This window comes from Corvus moneduloides, chromosome 7 (assembly GCF_009650955.1).
Source record: "Corvus moneduloides isolate bCorMon1 chromosome 7, bCorMon1.pri, whole genome shotgun sequence".
NCBI lineage: Eukaryota > Metazoa > Chordata > Aves > Passeriformes > Corvidae > Corvus > Corvus moneduloides.
Window position 1 is genome coordinate 32,526,633 of NC_045482.1, and position 17,677 is coordinate 32,544,309.

The 17,677-nt window shown below is 40.9% G+C and overlaps 1 protein-coding gene across 11 annotated transcripts in view; it reads right to left on the reverse strand.

The window, feature by feature from the left end:
- Positions 1-17,677, reverse strand: part of NCKAP5 (NCK associated protein 5) — a 380,419-nt gene that overhangs the window by 175,221 nt on the left and 187,521 nt on the right. The window lies entirely within an intron of this gene.

The following is a 17,677-nucleotide window of genomic DNA, read 5'->3' on the forward strand; positions in this document are numbered from 1 at the left end:
TCTATTTGAATTTATTTAGTGAAATATTATGATAATGAATACGTTTTTAAAAACTGAGTACAAATCAAACCAATATGAGAGCAATAAAAGTGTCATTAATTTTACTAATAGTTCTCAAAAGCAAATGGTTGCTAATTCTTAAAACACAGGACCAAAAACCTCAACCCGAAACATACAGCACTACCTGGATAAATCTACATATGTCATGGCCTAACCCTTTTTTTTAAAAAAAGAAAGAACATAATATAAAGGGTACCTAAAGATTTTAAAATCCTATTTCAATAGTGGCTAAATATAATTTAAGAGCAGCAGAAAAATTAACCTAAAAGTTATTAAAAATGTTATTGCAATTAAAAAAAAAATGTATTTACAGCCTTTTCCATGTGACCCTGTTAAATGGAAATGAAATTAAATTTTATCCTTGTGAATTTAAATGAGATAACAAATCAATAAAACCCCCAAGGATTTTACGTGGTACTACACTATACTCTGTCAGTGATGGGGTTCCCATGCATAGGAACAGGTCAAGTCATTGTGAAGCTACAGTGGGTTCACAGGCTTTGTGCCTGTGATGCAGGGAGATTTGCAGCCTGTCAGACAGCCTGATGTAGTTCCATGTCTGACCTAAATTTTCATGACATACTTGCAAAAATGTATATAAAAATTATCCGTACAGTTTCATTAGTAAATAACAAAGGTATCTTAGAGATAAGCCATTAAATGGGGGAGACAGGCTATTTGTACAAATCTCCCAGCTATAAATCTTACTGGATAATAATTTACAACAGCAGTAACCAGGGGACCAAAAATATGAACATTGCCAAGTGGAAAACGGATCTTAAAGACAGTGATAAATAAACAGTTGCCACAAAGGGAGGCTGCAAAGGTTTAAATGAAATATCTATATGCTTGTGAAAAAATAGGAGGACTTAAGAAAAGCTTTCAGAAGATAGTGGTGCCTACAGAAACTGGGCTTAAAACCAAACGTGCAGCTGTCCCTACAGGAACTGAGAAGCCACCTTGGAGGAAACTCAGGCGCTACTATGAACACCTGAGTGGCCGAGCTGACTCAAGGCTGTGCCTGAGCTACCTGACAGAAAAGCTTAACTACGACAATGGACTGTAAGCCAGAGATTCAGCCATGCCTTCAAGGCTTATTCAGCATCACAACAGCCACAATGATCCTATTCTGATACAGCAAATACCTCTGCATGTCTGCTATGCTGCCCATGCTCTGGTCCTCAAATAAATCTTCCTACATTACGTACAAAGCCAGATCTCCACGGGAAGGAGAGACAAAAGGTGACACTCTGGAAAGCAGATGTGTATCCTGTTCTCCATCTCACTGCCAGGATGTTTTGCAGGTTGCTCACACCTCCACTGGCTGTCCTGCAGAGGGACTGTGCTGCACCTACAGGCACGGCCATGCTCTTGCTCATCACAAACCCACACCTTCTCGTAGAGAACTGCATAGACAGCAGAGATTCACAAACCCAAACTTCTCCCTACAGGTCAAAGAGCTGTGCAAGCTATTTCTAGGTTTTATTTACCTCTTGCTGATAGGTCAGAGAATGCTGTTGCTGCCATTTACTCCTTCTATTCATGTGGGGAAGTCTGTATTATAATCCTACACAGAAAGATCAGCATATCCACATGGGGATTTTTTCTTATGAAGAAAGAATGTAGAAATTACCTTAAGAAAAGTACTCTTAAACGAGCAACAAATTTGCTTAAAAGAACAATAACACTACAGGAATGAGATCCCTAAACATTAGGAACTTCTGGAAAGAGCTAAATGTCCAGTTCCAATTCAGCCACCTCACAGGCAAGAATTAAAACACAGTTTATATGAGCACATACTGTTGCTGTACAAAACTCCTGCTCCTTTCAGGGTAAGGGATGAACAACAAACCAGTCACAAGGCTACAAGACAAGAAACAAAAGCACTGACCTATGGCCCTGAAATTCTGGGTTCTCTTCCCAGCTACCAAATTCTCCAGTATGAATGGGGCAAAGACTTGCCCATGGGACAGCTGCACAGCAACAACACCATCAGCCCTCACTGCCAGGATTCCTCACAAGAATTTACTGGCAACCTTGCAGCACTTCTGACATTTCTTTCAAGCAGAAAGCAGATCTGCCAGCCAGATCACAGACATTAAATACTGTGAAGTGGGGAGAAAAAGGAGTAAAAGACCACCCATACTTGGGAAGTTTTCAGTCTGCAGGACACAAAACACTCAAGTATACTACACACAGAAAGTAGGTCCCAGCTGCAGTGACCTTATCCACCAGAAAAGAGAACTAGATTTTTACTCAAACCCAGAAAATCCATAATGAAGTGTCAGAAGAGAGAAGTGAGCCTAACGTGCAGAAAGGCCAGGATTAAACAGAGATTTTTTAGATTTTTTTTTTTTTTGTGTCCTAGAAGAGGAAAACATATCCCTGAACTTTGCAGGAATTTTGTGCTGACATAATGCACTTTATAAGCTCCTCTGTGCTAACCCCACTTTATTCCTGTGCAAAAAAAAAAAAGGCGTGTGAGAAGAAATAAACAGAACTGGTTAAAGGTTTTATAGTGAATATAAGCTTAATAGAAAGTAAGAGAATTAGCATGCTATGTGAAGAAAAGGTTAAATAAAAAAAAGTATCATGTGAAATGCTTCAGTTCATTTTAACACCAGAAAAATCATTGCCATCTTCCAATGAGGTTATGTATTCCCACTTGCCAATTCCTCTTTAATTGCAGATTCTTCTCTCCATGAGCTCTGCTCAAACTATTTTTCCCTGCTTCCTCTCCTTGCATTCTGCAGCACAGCTGAACCCTTCTCTTCTTAGAAGCATAACCTTTACTTCATTCTTGCTTCCCCTTTTCAGCCTCCCCAGAGAGCCTGACTTTCATCACATCACCCAGTCAAATTCCTGATAACTTTCCAAGCAGGCAAAAAAATTCATGTGAACAAACTAGAGTGAAAGACAGTGTTAGCAAACTCTACTGATACTTTCATGCAAGTACTGGAATATTTTAGCATGGAACAAAGTTTCACAGGCTGCTCATTATGCTCCTGAGCCAGCACCTGCACTTCAGCGAGCTCATTTTTGTGTAGCTGTAGAAATGTTCGTGTCAAAATGTTTCATTCTTCATCCAGGCAGGCACATGTACCACACATTAAGTCATCTTCTAAAAGCTAAGGAAGGAACCCAACGTGAGCTGCTCACGATCAAAACAAAACGCATGAAAACTATTTATAACTAGATTGGAAGTAACGCATGTGTTTTACAGAAAAATATGATTTGTTACTCAGCACTCCATGAAGAGACCAAGAGACACCATTTATTCTCAGTTACTGGTTAATAGCTGTTCTCTTGGTCTAAGGACCCTGTGCAGCCATATAAGTGTCTCCCCAGAGGAGCTCCTTTAGTTCCCCTGGGATGTGTCACAAATGTCAGCACCCGGTTCTTTCACATTCTACCAAACTGCAAATGTCTTGTGTGGGGAGTGAGGAAGCATGAGCGTGCATGGGGCAGGTGGCAGCCTGGAAGGCAGACAGCAGCACATGGTGCTGTAGGGCTGAGGGATGCACAACAGGTCCTTTGCTTCTGAACAGTCTGACACCAGCACACAGAGGGAATGTGTGGCACGGCAACGTTTGGCACGGAAAGGATGATGCCTTACCTCTTTTTCCTTTCAGGGCTGTTTAATTGCTAACTTTAAATCTAGACATGGATGACACTAAAGCCTTCCAAGTCAGGGACTTGGAGTTTTAACTCCTTTACTTGTTACTGCTGGTAAAATCATCAAATGTCTCATCAGAATAGCAGCCCCAACATCATGACAATACTTCTCAGAGAAGTACTTGGTGATTTCTCCTCATGAGGCTCAAGCATTTCAGTAACTCAAGCAGATTTCTCATTCCAAAACTGTCTCCCTGTCGTTATCTTGGTGTATGAACTTGTTTGTCATTTTTTGTCCCCCAGGTCCCACTGAAGAAGGGGAGCAAGAGCAAAGCTGACCCAAGGCTGAGGTTAGCCCACCACACCAGAGCATTTCATTTTTTAATTTTTTAATTTATCTTTCACATAAAAATCCATACCACCATAATAAATAACTTTATCTATACATTAAAGAAAAAACGTGGCTGTGTGTCAAGATTTAAAACTAAAGATGACTGTAAGGGAAGAATTAGAGGGGTGGAGTACACACACACACCCCATGCAGGCTGCACAGGGCACTGCTATCCATCAGGAACAGCCCAACACTTCCACTAGGAGCTGCTCCCTCCTGCTTAGCTAATCCTTGAGTCTTACGAAAACCAACTCTTCAGATCAGTGAGATATAACCAGACTGATCAGTTCAAATATCAAAAATGTCTTAAAAGGGCCACACATGCAATCTCATCATTAAGGTTACAGTATAAGTAGGGGAAAGAGCTACTGATTAAGCCTTGAATTTGTCCTTTGCTTCCCCAGTGCATCGTAATAAGAGGTTTACTATGGTACTGCTAATTATGCAAACATGGGACCAATATTTTGTCCAAAAAAGTCTACATGAGAATATTTAGCACAGGCTTAATGTTGCTCAAAATCAGGCTAATAACCTTCACATTAAAATTTTAACAACTGCTTTAAAGCATTTGCTAAAGAGGGTCACAATTTCTGTGTAATTAATATCGATTTCAAACAGATACTTTGCAATGAATTTAAATGATGGGAAGAAAAGATTAAAATATTTCTTGGTTTAAAGTACCATTAAGTCATTGCTAACCTAAACTGAGTCTTTATGTATTTATTTTTAATGCATTTTCTGATGTTGTGCCTCTGATACTTTGCCATAAAAGTCATAATTTAACAGACTCATAGCCTGGTTTACAACACAACATCCCACGAGCCAGAGAGAATACAGACACAGAGAAGACAACAATGACAACTGAATGAAGCAAACAAATAGCAACTACTAGAAGCACTACAGTTAGTTTTTCTAACAAGTCAATGCCCAATACTGTTATGAATAAATATGCACATTCAAAGTATTCAAACCCACTATTTTATCACCCTTGCATACCCTTTTGAAAGACTGCTGCAGGCAGGAGCCATAGAATAGGCTGGGACAAGAGATGAGAGAGGAATGGAGAAGGAGTTCCATTTTTCAACAATTAATTACGAAATATTAATTGAAATGGAAACTGGAATTTGCAACTTGATCTCCCAGTTGGTTTAACAAAGTAACCCATTCTTTCTGATGCAATGAAAATTTAATTCTCCCAACAAAATTCATGGTGATCAAATGGGGTTTGTTCAAGTGCCACAAAATATCCCTGAGCCCCGGCTGCCCACGGCCCAGGAAGTTGGGGAAAGAGAAATACAAGTGTTCTCTGTGTTACAGGTATTTTGTGAGAGCTTGTGTTTGGGTCCTGCAAATCAGACAAATCAAGGAGTCCAAGGTGGTTTGCCCTCATCTCTCTTACAGAGAAGGTGGATGAAATCCCTTTGGTGAGATTTTCATCTCTCTCCAGAGGCAGGCGGGCCTGCTTGTCCCCCTCCCAGTGCTCCTCCTCCAAACTCCCTGTGTGCAACCTGGTCTCAAATCCAGCACACAGGATATTACAGTCCTCTATCTATTTCACTCACAAATGACAGGAAAGACATGTGATTAAAAACCAGAGAGCATATATCATTTTTTATTTCATCATGAATTGCACTGGGTACTGTATTTTCGTTCAAATTAAAATGAGTCAAACTTCAGTGTCCTTTGTTTGCTACTCATCGATCCCTGTTAAACCAAATGTTTCTCATTCTGTAATCAATACTTCTCTGCAAAAATAAACCCAGGCACTGACAAACAACTTTGCAGAACATTGCAGCATTCCTTGTAGTGGACTTTGTCAGCTTGAAAAAGCGTTACCCCAAAGAATGGGGAGAAAAGAAGTGCACTGTTTATTGTGCTAATTACAATTTTTACAGGCTGCTTACAGCTGAATCATTTTACTGAAGAAAGACTTATTAAATTAGCCAGCTATTGAAAGCAGGGCTTCCCAACAGTGGCAGTTAATGTGCCTTTGTCCCTCATTACCTTTCCCAGCTACACTGGGAATACTGACAAATATACTTAAACACACAAAACCTTCCCAGGGATGAAGTTCAGGTGTATTTAAAGCACAGTGAAGCACTGAAGTAAAAACAGCAATAACATAAACACTTGGAGGGTTCATAGAGGGAGAGGGTGGCTTTATTTCCATGTCTCTTCAAAATAGGAAAGTTAATGGTGAGGTTGTGTGGCTGCTTTGCAACGAAAACAAGTTTTTTCATTTTTCATTTCATCTTTTGCCTGACACAGACTTGTACTACAGAGGCTAAGGAAGAAATTTCCTTGTTTTATATTAAGCCTCTACTTTTTTTCCCCAATTATTTTATGATGTAACCATTTTCCTTAAACTTATTCCTGCTACAGCTTTGCAACAGTAAGATATAAATAGTATAAAAAGCAGTATCCTAATTTTAGGCTGGTGTTTTCTAGCTTTTTCTTACCAGTAAGAAAAAATGATGGTTCTTTAGAACAGCATTCATCTCCCAAAATGACAGGCTGCCCTAAAAAAAACCCAGGAAAATTTAACTGACACTAAATAATTTGTTTTAGAAGTTTCTAAAAATGCCTTGAAACCAGTTAAAATTAAATAATTTGAAGAAAATCATTTATTTTCCACTATGAAATTTTTATATACTAGCACATCTGTCTCTTTGGCTTCATCTCAGACTAGCACGTGTATCCTGTGAGTTTCAGATATAAACCTCAAGCTTTGCTTGCCTCTAAGATGAATAAATAACAAGACAGGAAATACTCATTATTATTATTATTAGTGATATTTTGGTGATGGTAGTTTACACACTTCATATTGTTGGGTGATAACACTGCTCCAGAGCAATTCAAGGATATTAGAAACTGTTTCTTGGTGTAGTTACTCCTTCTGAACAAAATAAGATGCTAGTTTTCATTGTGCACTAGCTCAAAATTGCCACCATGTGGAAGGACAGCAACTTAATTTAGCATTATTTATACTGCATTGATATGGTTTTAATTGCATTTGTGCCACAGAATAACTGCTGTGCTGAAGCTCCTTTATCATTGCAAGCCTACAATTAATCTGAATTAGGCAGGCTATTACACCAGCAGTACTGTATATATAGTTGGAGTTGTGATAACATTTATTTTACATGGGAAAAAACTAAATTAAATAACTCATAAAACCTTTTGGCTCAGAGCTGAATAGCGAGCACCACTGTCTGCCCACCCCCTCCAGGAGCTGTGGTGAACAGCCAGTGCTCCAAAAGGGAGCTCTCACTACCCAGCAGCTCTTTAATTCTGTGAAACACCCAATGGCAGGCCACACAAAATTGGAGTCACCTTGGGAAAAGAAATTAAATACCAAAAATTCCCCCTCATAGTCTTCCAGAAATTAATAGACTGAAGTGAACTCTGTGGACCTCTTTTAGCACCTGTCCTGGAGACACAGCTACAGACACAGAGCTCACACAGCCCCTGACAGCAGCACATGCACAGGTAGGCTTCATCCAGGTGGAACACCTGCACCCCAGCAGCCACCATTCTCTCAGCTTCTTAAAGCTCATCTCTGAGTCACATTTGCAATGTTGAATGTAGGCAAGTAATACATATTTTGAAAATCTTGTCTCCCTAATAAAACTAGTGCTATTTATTCAAATTCGCAATTCATAGCCCAATCTTGAAAACTTGCTTCAGTTCTTAGCATAATTCATTTCTCCATTTTAAACATTATTTTCTTATAGTTGGAGGGGTGTAGAGAGAATACTATTAGTGAACCTGAAAGTCCCACATAATCAGGTCATGATTTTTTTTTAAAATTAGTAATCTTTAAATGATAACACTTTTAAGAATGAATTTGCAAATGTAATTGAGCTTCTAATAGCTTCTACAGACAGCAATTAAAGAAATCTCATTTCTCTAAATTAAACATAATGAAATGTTTTTCAAGTTCAAATAAAAACTTGCAAACTCTATTAAGATAGACATAATCCATATGAATACCTAGTATTCAAAAGTGTGAAGTAAAAAACTCTGTCGATACCAAAATTAAAAACAGTGGGACTGCTAAGTAATACAAGGGAAAAAAAATTCCCTGAAACATCTTAGATTACAATGGGTAATTATAATTTCAAGCCCTTTGCTACATGGTTTTTTTTGTAAAATGACTTGCTTGGGATTAGGCTTTTTAAAGCTGTTTGTTTGGTTTTCTATACTGCATGTATACAATATCTTCTTGTTAGAAACAAAGTTTTAGAACCAAGGTAACTTGTTTACAAAGAGCCTTTTTAAATTCAGTTGCCAACAAGCAAAAATCCCCTCTCTCTGTTTATGTTTCCCACTTGTTTGATTCCAGAAATTTTATAATAATGGTGTTTGAACCATAAAACAGCACACAAGAGTGTGTGTAGAGAACAACTTGCAAGAGCCAACCCACGTGGGCCAGAAAAGTGTCAGTTGTTTGATTGTCCTACAATTTTCTGTCAGATCTGCAATTCTTGAACATTTCCTGAAGGGAAGGAAGCAATGCAGAAAACAGAAGGGGAAAAGTTGTCTGACAAAACAAAAGCTCCAGCTCACAGAAACTGAACTCAGGTTTTGGAACTTGAGTTTTTCATAAGAACAAAACTGTATCTATGAATGAACGAAACTGGCACCAAAACATGAACTAGTAACACAGTTATAGCCTGCATTTACACACCTAAATACTTCACAGACTCTGAGAGTTCGGAGCTGAGTGTTCTGAGCAAGGCTCTCAGGCACTTTCTAGTAGATTTATTTGAACAGGCCATGGGAGTGAACTCCCCACTCACAAAGATAAGAAATAAATGAACTCAGGTCCAAGAAGGATCCAGGTTCAAGAATACGCCTGACCTCGTGGGATATTGTCTATATTTGGTAAGCAGAAACTTCCTCTTGGACCAGAAGTCTTGCAGCAAGAGCCAGAAGATTTGAAGTTCACTCAAGTTCTTTGGACTTTTTGTGACCTACAGCAACAACTGTGCTCTGTGTAGGTGCACAAGATGAGCCTTAGGCCACATGGTTTAGGGTAATTTCCACTCTTGAACTTGCTGAGATTACTTTTAATTTTTGATGTGGCATTGGTTTCTTTTATAGCTAAGTAACAGGTATTTGCTGTCAGTTTGGATGAAATTTCAGACTAGACATAGACTTGAAGAGAAAGGAGTGAAGGGAATCCTTGAGCTCTGAAAACCAGGGTATCCCACAGCTAAGAAAGATTTACAAAAGGGTTTTTAAAAAGTCAGGCATTTTCCAGGTCCTGTCAGCATTGTTTGGAGTGTCTATATAAGATAATTCCATGAACAGTGGTCAGCTCAGACTCAGAAGATTTAAGTTCTTTTTAACCAGGTAACAATATTTCAGTAAGTGCCTACGTAAACATTACCACAGAACAGTATTTTTTGCATACTTCCAAATGGCTATGAAGGCCAGACAGAGTAGGGACAGAGGAGTGAATGGAAGACTATGAATTCATAGTCATGGTGGACTTTGATTTCTCAAATATTGATGCCTGTCATCAATATTTAGGGATTGGGAACTTGTTGCAGTGGACAAGTGCCCAGCAGAAATAAAACACAGTCTGTGAAATGGCAGAAGAAAAGGGATGGCTAAAAAAGTCAATGAAAGGCGATATGTCACTCATGCTGCACTTTTACACCTGGTATGGATTTTAACCTATGGAATTCATGTGAAGCAATGCAGTATTTACTGCTACACTCCCTGAAGTGTGCAGTGAAGGGGGGACACAGGCACAGAGCACGAGTAACAAGGAGGGCCCAGCCACCAGGTTTCCTCTAGATCCAGCTGTGCTGGTAGACAAGGTCACTGCCCCAGACTGACCCCTCCTGATCAGCAGCTGGAGGTCACCAGCCTCTCCAGTCAGCAGAGAATTGCCTGAGGCTCAGCACAGGAACAAGGCAAGGTTTAACTGAGCCCCTAGAAGGGCTTTGAAGTAACCTGGCGGGTGGTGCAATGAAGCAGATGATGGAGCAGCAGCATAATCCCAGCCCAGGCTGGGGTGACAGTAACCCCCAGCAGGGACACAGCCACATCCTAAATGCCTCCTGCCTATCTGCAGTGCCTGTGTGCCTGCCTCCTCTGTAACTGACCAACGTGGCCTTTAGATGATATAAATGCTTTCTTTTCTAAAGGATTGAATGCTCACAGAACAAATGGGCACAGGGCTGAACCAAGCATTTCCCGCTTGGATCTGTGTTAGCGAGATAGGAGCTAAGGCAGCAGGATAAACACAGGATAAGCACTAGGAAAAAACACACTTCTGAGAGGTTTATTTGGCTTTAATGGATTGGTCAATGGAAGTCTGGTGCTCCAGGAAGCTCTGGGATTTACTCACACACTATGATAGTATGTGGTTTTTTGCCCTGATTCCGGGGAGTATTAGGGTTTCTTCACTTTCTCCACTTCTCATTAATGTGTTTGAATTTCCTGCTAATAAATAGGATGTCAAGGAGTTAACTGAAATAGATCTAAGGTTAAAGAAAATCTGTGAGGCTGAGAGAAGTAGAACTTAAGCATGCCAGTCATGAGATGTGCTCAGAACAGTCTGCACTGCCATCAGACCCCCACAGATCTGGGATATATCAATATTTTCTTATATTTGCCTTTCTCAGCTGACACATTCAACACCTCTGGCATCACTACTTTGCTGCTACCTTCCCATACAGCATTTCTTTTCCTCAGGCTCTTTACAGCATTCCTCACGAACATGTCAGATCTTATTTCAGTTTTTCTGTGTCCACTTGTAGAGTCCATTTATGGTTGGTAAGTAACTGCAAAAAAAGATGCCTTATTTACTCAGCTGTTCCTTGCATGGATTCCAGAGTCCTACTGCTTTAGTTTTCTGACAAATGTGTCTCTTTTCCATATTCACCCCCCTAGCACTGCAGGCACTGCCATAGGCAGTAGGGAAATGCTGTGGTTTTTCTGTTAGCTGGCACATCTTCTATGGTATTTTTAACAGAGCTGCCACTGCAAAACCTTTATTAGTGCTGACAACACACACTCTCAGAGGAACTGACTCAACTTTCAGGGGCCAGCCTGAGTTTGAAAGTCTGGTACCTGGCAGAACATGAAAAAATAAAATAACAATTTTTTCATGCAGTTTTTAATTCATTTGCTGGTCAAAATGGAGTAATTAAAAGACTCTGTCTCCACCTGATATAATTTTGCAGTATCACTTTTCAGTAATAGGTCCATTTGAATTTTTGTTTGTGTTCCCAGAGATGAAATTCAGTTCAACTCTAAGTGCCAGCCTTTAGAGGCTCTACTCCTTTAGAGCCCTTTCTTACTAGAACAGGTAGCCTGGATACACTTGTACAGCTGAAGGTCAGAAACAGATATAAAAACCCTTGACACTTTCTTCTCTGGTCTTCATGTCCTCATTAATCTTTATACATAGGATGTAACTGTTTTATTGGATTTAACCCTAGTTTATCCTCATCTCTTCATAGCACGTGGTCACATACATATCTCATTTAAGACATTAAAAAAATCTGGGTTTTTTCAACTTAATAGTGAGTGTTGACAATTGTAAGTGTTAGCTTGATATTCTTGAAGAGAAAAAGGTAATTATGTTTCTTTTTCTACAGAAAATACTAACTACTAGAACCTTGGAGTGCAGCTGTCCCCTCTTCTGCCACTTCTACCTTCAGCACCAGTTGAAAAAAATTCAGCAGCTATGAGACTGAGCAGAAGTTCTGCTCCTGGACAATAAAACACATAATTAAAACTCAGGACTTTCCATGTGCATTTTCTGCCACGTAGAGCACCGAAACAGGAGTCAGGAGAGGCAGTCTGAATTTCCTAGTACTTTTTGGCCAGCACACTAAGGTTTCAGATCATTTCCACACATAGCTCCCTCATCTTTCACTGGGGCAGAACCAGTACAAGCAGGGGAGTGACCCCTCTGCCCTGAATCAGGGCAACTCAGCAAGGCTTTAGAGGCTTCCTGAATCCCAGCCATGCCAGTCTGGGTACAGCCCACTGGGCACAACGAGTATGAAGAGTGGGTTAGCAAACTCTTTGTAATTATACAGTCTTTAAGCTCTGGCAAGAAATAAATTCTGCTGCACATTTGCAGAACAGGAAATTTGCTCTTTCCTAACATTTCTGGGGACTGCTGCAATATATTACTAAAACAAACAACTCCTGTCACTCGCTCAAGCCCTCAAATTTGACATCAAATTCAACCCAGGAGAAATATGAACAAACTTGTCTAAATGGGGCTGAGGAACCACCCTCGCTGTAAATGACCCCACAAGCAGAGCTGGGTTCCCAGGAATCAGGTGCACAAAGGTTTGGCTCAGCTTCAGCTGCTGCAGGTTTATGGGCACCAATGCCATCGAGTACTGCTGGTCCTGCTCCTGCCCAGGCATCAAGCTGTAGTCAGTAGCTACATGGAGAGAGCAAAACTAAGAAAAATTTCTCCTTTCTGTCTCCCTTTACACATTAAACACATTTCCAGAGCTGATATTCTTGTTTCTTGTGGTTCGCAAGAGAATTTCTGCTCACCTGCTCGTGCTCCTTCTCAAGCTCTTCCTTCTGATGTGTGTTAGATCACATGCAGTCTTCACACCTTGACTTCCACTTATCTCCTCCCACCTCTTTGTTAACAGGTTTCCCTTATCCACTGATGGAAGATACAAGCACTGGGAACCTGCCTTTAGACTATGAGAGCTGGCAACTCTCAAAGGCTAGTTTTAGCATGAAATTAATTTTCAGCTTCCCATTTAGTGCATGTATTTTCTGACAATATCTCCTGCATCACAAGTTTTCCCTTTTAAGGTGGTTAATTATGAATGACATCAGGAAGTAGTTCATAACTCAAGATTTCCAACAAGCACCTGGAAATTCTGACCTGCTCCTCTAGAGACACCCACGGAAAAAGTTTCTTAAATGGAAAACTGTGCCAGCCACTGCCACAGGGCGCTTTTTAATACTTACCACCAGGAACAGGATGTTCCCAAGAGATAATGATTTTTCTCCAACACTCAGAAAGTATTTCTAAATAAGCAACGTCACCATGGATGCCAATCACAAATGTGCATCGTAAAGATGTAATTACACAATGACAGCTGTGTGAACAGTGCACACTGGCCAAATCCCCTCTCAGTGTTCATTCCAAGCCCCTGGGCTGTGACTGTTCATGGCACACCAGCACTCCAGGGCCCAAGCATCAACCAGCACTATTGAGAAGACCCTGCCTCTTCCCCAAAGAGTTTACTACCCACACGGACAACCAGCAAAAGAGTCAGAACAAATCTAGTTTTACAAATTAGCTATTTAGATCAGAAATTAAACCTTTTCCAAGATTATAAAGGGTTCAGGTGGCAAAGGTAATTACAGGCCTTGTAGGACACCAAAGTTAAAGAACATGACCCTTAATGAATGTAGTGAAGAGGGGTTTTAGGCACCTCATTATTTACAGTCACACAGGAAGGTACTACACAGAATGCACAACTTTTTCACGCAGTTTGGAGAATGAAGGAAAGCCACTTCACAGCCAGGTAAGGCCCTGTACCAGGCCTGGCACTTTCATTAATTTCCAAACTAACTACAGAGTGCATCATGCCAAGCGGTATGGAAATAACACAATCCAAACATCAGAGTCATTCCCACAGTCTAGACAGTCTCCTCTTGCAGGACATGCAAGCAAGTCTGATCACCAGTTCCAGACTTGGAAAACTATGTCATGAGATCTTCATTATGAAAGATCCCATAGAATATCAAAAGATGCCTTATCACAATGCAATGGACACGGAGCCAAAACAAACAGAAAGTATGTAAAAGCAAATTCCTGACAAAGCAAAAACTGAATTAATGTTTATGAGACTGGAGTTGGGAGGGAAAGGACAGGAAGAGCCACAGTTGCTCAAGTTATACGGATCTGTAAAAAGTTAAATATGTTTAGTACAGAAAGACATTATTTCCTTACTATGTTTTAATATTTCTTTTAAATCTTGGAGAGAAGTTGCAGAGAGATGTGATTATGCTCTGCCAAGAGAAAAAAAACAAAAAAGCTCATGGGACTTAATGGCACAAAATATTGTCCAAAATAGAAAGTCCAAATTCTTGCTCAGATGAGCTGTAAATAGTTTTCCTGTCTACCAGCAAAGTGTTTGGTGGTCAGAAATGGGCCAACAGTTTTTCCCTGTTGAATTTCTGCTGTCTCTCTTTAATTCACCCCCAACAGACTATTTTCAATATACCTTTGTTGTGTCCCTGCCCAGAGGGAGCTGGACAACCAGCAGAACCTTACCCTGCTCTCTTGGTGCTGTGGAGCAGTTATGGATCAGGGCCCCATGGGCTGGATGCTGAATAAAGACTTGTTGCAGCAAGGAGTTTTCACTCTCAAATGCGATTTAAAGCACTGCACGAGCTGACTCGTTCCAAGGGTCAGCACTGACTTCACAGAACAAGCTTCAAGAACACTGCATGAATTTAAATAAATGGGAAATTAAGAGATGCAGTACAACTGAGCAATACCCTTGGTATATAAATTTTGTCCTTCCTTATACAGGAACTTTCTCTCCCTCCTGGTAACCTTTTCTGCCCCAAGTGGGGGGGGAAAAAAAATCAAAATTTTTAATTAGAAAAAAAAAATTTCAAAAAAGTTTTAAGAAGATAAATTAAGGGATTTTATTCTGTTCTCCAAACTAACAATGGAAACAGACCTTTTACAGAAGCAGTTGCTGGCAAGTAGTATAAATTCTACAGTAACAGTTTAACTACAAGCCACCAAAAAATAAACCAAACAAACCAAGCCCAACAAAAATCTATTGACTTCTTTTACTTCTTATAATACACTAATTTCCCCAGCTACTTCAAGAAAAAAGTTGCAACACCAAGTATACCACACCAGTTTCACCACCATTAATCTGTATAAATTTACCTTCCTAGTTTGCATAAAATTCAAACTCTTGGCCCAGTGCACACATTCACCTTTTCTCTTCCTCATCCTTAGATGTTGTGATTAATTCAGTCCTACCTGAGACCCCTCTTTTGCATGAGCTAAAACCAGACCATAAATGTTCTGCCATTTCAGCCTGCAAATTGGTGGCCTTATTCAGGTCACCCTTGCAAAAATATTAATCCAGTGAGTGTGTGACTTACTCGAGTCAACTCCTGCCATTGCCTGAAGGAGCTCAGGATTGCAGAGCTTAACCTTTGATATGAAAATGTCTGCAATTCACTGTTATTAGTGCATGGGCGCATCACTCCCATTAGGCAGTGAGGTATTGCCTGGAGCAGGATCCATCTGCTTCCAGTCATAAAGCAGGATTTGCTTCACGCTGGAGCCAACTGCCACTTCGATATTCCATACACCCATAGATGCTATGACACTGCCTGTGCCCTTTCTGCACTTGCACATCTCCTGCCTTTGTTACCTATAAATGGCAATTTCTACTGGAGGGCAGTTTAGGTGATATGACATGCTTTCTACCTATTGCCTCTGTTTTACTTTCAGATCTTATATAAATACATTTTGATGCTGGGTTTTTTTGTTGCTGTTTGGTTTTGGGGTTTTTTTTCAGTGTTCAGTGAGTTTTACATAATTCTGTTTGACTTTTTTTTACGTTGACTAAATACCTGCTGAAGAGAGAGAGACACCACTTCGGTGCGGGGAAAAAAACTTATTGCTGCTCCTCTGGATACAGTGCTGGCTTTTCCGAGCCGGTGCCTACGGAAAAAGCCACCGAAGCGGCGGGTGGAGGGAGCACCGCTGCCTTTGGAATGGCGTGCTCCAAGCGCCCCTCCGCAGCCCCGGGAGTTCCAGGGGCGCTTTCCCGTGGCTGCAGCGCCCTCTCCTGGCGCGCGGGCGGAGCGGGGAGCGCCCGGCCCCGACCCGGCCGCGCTGCGAGGAAATCCACGGGAATCACCGCCAGCGTGGAGTCCGGCGGATAAAGAGCTCTCCGAAACTCATCAGCCACGCCAGGGCAACCCATGCTTTGAAGGGCGGCCGGCTCTGAGCAGAGGCAATCAGGCTCCCGCTGGAAGGTGACTGCTGAAGGTGTCAGCAGCTTGAATCATAGAGAATACTTACATTCATAAAAGCTTTAAAATACAGAACTTCAAAATATACACGCATTTGCAAATTTGAAGCAAACAACAATTAGTACCCAGGACATAAGGTCTTATTTTAAAACTACTGAAGATAAAACTGCAAAGTTGTGATTGAGGACATTTGGCCTAATGAAGTATGAAAAACTAATGAGGTCCAGGAGCATTAAACCAGGCTTGTAAAGAATTTCAATAATCATTACTGATGCTAAAACTACTACTAATGTCACTGAGTTTCCATGAGGACTATATGGTGAAGTTTCTTAGAAAAAGGAGCCAGACAGCAGGGCTATCTGTGTATAAATACAAAGCTTCACAGAGAGTGCAGCACAAGGGTCAGATTGCTTCTTTCTGGCTTAGGATATTTAATATTCAAGGAGACATTTCAAAACAGCTACTTTGTCTCTCTCTCTCTGCTACTTTCTAATTAAAGCACAGATAGAAGCTTTCATAGAACATAAGGACCCAGAAGGTGGGAAAGACAATTTAGCCTTTCATATCTCATCTTTAACACTTCATTTATTACTAAATATCCTCTATTTTTAAATGACCCGGGTGCTCCTGCAACAGCAGCCTTCCCCACGGCCAGAGGGGCTCGCAGGGATCCATCACGCTGGTGACAGCGCGCGCCTCTGCGCTCGTGGCAGGACATTGTGCTGCCATCTGTAATACCCTGGCTGGAGAGCAACCTCAGCATTCCCCCTCCTCCCTAAAAAGCTGGTACATAGTGCAGATGTTGGGAGCTGGGGCTCTGAGCACGCTGACCCTGCTGCTGCTCAGAGGGCTCCCTGCTAGCTGATTAATGGGGCAGCATTAATGTCAGCTGCGGTGCTGGCCACAGGGCCGGGATGGTGGCCTGAGTCTCAGTGCCCTGCGAGAGCTGAGCACCAGCAGAGGTAAATGCAGCTCCCAGGAGAGGTACTATTTCCTACAATCACGGGCTGCCTCTAGAACTGTGCATTTTCAGCTTCCTACAAGGAAAAAAGAAATAAACAAGATTTGGCTTTCTATCTTCTTTTCACTCAGCTCAACAAAGCACCATCAAGCTGGGGTATGATCTCTTTCTCCTCACCAAAAACTAGCACCCACGCTAAAAGCCTGAACTTGAGCAAAAGAGCAAGCGACAGAAATTACATACAACCCCCCTGGGAGTTTGGAAAATCTGATAATACAGTCAAACTTTCAACTGACTTCAATGCAATTTCAGTCAAGACCTTTTCTGCACTTCAACACATCCATCTCCATGTGAACACTCCGGTTTGGCAGAGCTTGATGAAAAGAGGCAGATCTTTTCAAAGCTGATTACAACTTCTGTTTCAATCTGGAAACAAGAGTGGTTTGGACTTCCCGTGGTTTTTGAAGAGGCTGTTACATATACCTAAACCCATTACATTTAAGAAAGTTGTAACAAGCAGAAGTGACTCAGTTCCTTATAATAATGGGACATCTTACTGACACTGTGAGGTTTTTTTATGCCTTTTCCTTTTTATTTCTTCCACTCTTTATTTAAAAACTTGCAGT